The 1,082-nt window shown below is 56.5% G+C and overlaps 1 protein-coding gene across 1 annotated transcript in view; it reads right to left on the minus strand.

Annotated features, from left to right (window-relative positions):
* Positions 1-294, minus strand: part of ARF3 (ADP-ribosylation factor 3) — a 15,462-nt gene extending 15,168 nt beyond the window's left edge. Inside the window, exon 1 of the mRNA XM_010857745.1 lies at positions 59-294. The gene's annotated coding sequence lies outside the window, so the exon portion shown is untranslated. The remainder of the gene's footprint in view (positions 1-58) is intronic.
* Positions 295-1,082: the final 788 nt, after the last annotated feature.

Genomic DNA, 1,082 nt, shown 5'->3' on the forward strand with positions numbered 1-1,082 from the left:
CCCCCACCCCGAGCCTCTCCTCTACCCGGACCCGCCTTCCCTCCTCCAAGCCCCTCACCTGTTCCTGCTCCCAGCTCCGCCGCTGCGGCCGCCGCCTCCGCCCCCACAGGCTCCGCTCGGCTCTCGCTCCACTCTCTCCGGCTCCCTCAGCCGATTTCAGCGCGGCTGCTCCCCTGGCCTCGCTCCCAGCTCCCTCCTTCCTGCCCTCCACCTAGCACCGGAAGCAGCGACGGCGACAGGAGCTGTGCGGCGCACCCCCACCCCCAGACCGGGATACTTCCCACCTCCCCGATCGCGCGAGAGCTGCGCACCGGCGAGCAGCAGATCTCGCGAGATTCATCACCATGGCAGCGGCTGCAGCAGAAGCAACCGGTATTGGAGACGAAGTCCGGGCGGGGTCCGATGTGGGGGCTGGAATCTGTGGGCGGTGGTGGCGGAAGCTAGGGAATGGGGGTGAGACAGTGGGAACAGGTGAGAAGCCCCAGGGCTATGCCTGTTATTTAAGGATTGAGGCGGCGTAGTGGGCGCAGTGGAGACTGGGGCTCCTTGGGCAAAGTCAGGAAGCCAGAAAATGAGTGAACATCTCTTGCTTTGGACCTTACTCCTTCAGCTCTCATTTTCATTTCTTAACCAGGGATAGGCGCAGGCCTCCGAGAGCCCTCACTGCATCAGTGTTGCTACTCACTGCTAAGACTAGGTTGCTGGGGGGGTCTGAATCAAGAGATCTTTTTTCATAAGGAAGAGGGAGAGTGATGAATTTAAGAGACTGAAGGAAGCAACTGGTCACTGGGCCAGTTAGGAAGTTGGAACTTGAAAGACAAACAGTTGAGGCCTAGTATTCAGAGGTGTGGTTTGAGGAAGTATACCTAGATGAATATGAATTTTAGTATTACAAGGAAAGTGAGGGATTTTGCACCTGTGTTTCTCTATTCCTGCCCACTCCCACTTTCATCACTCATTTTTGCACCTGGCCTAGACATGGAGAGTTACCTTGGAACAGTCACAGCTGTCATACAAGAAGGGCACTAGTAATGCTAAGCACAGAAGGTTCTTGAAATGCCCTTTCTCCTCATTTACAGCAG

The sequence above is a fragment of the Bison bison genome, unplaced genomic scaffold (assembly GCF_000754665.1).
Source record: "Bison bison bison isolate TAMUID 2011002044 unplaced genomic scaffold, Bison_UMD1.0 scf7180017864383, whole genome shotgun sequence".
Taxonomy (NCBI): Eukaryota; Metazoa; Chordata; class Mammalia; order Artiodactyla; family Bovidae; genus Bison; species Bison bison.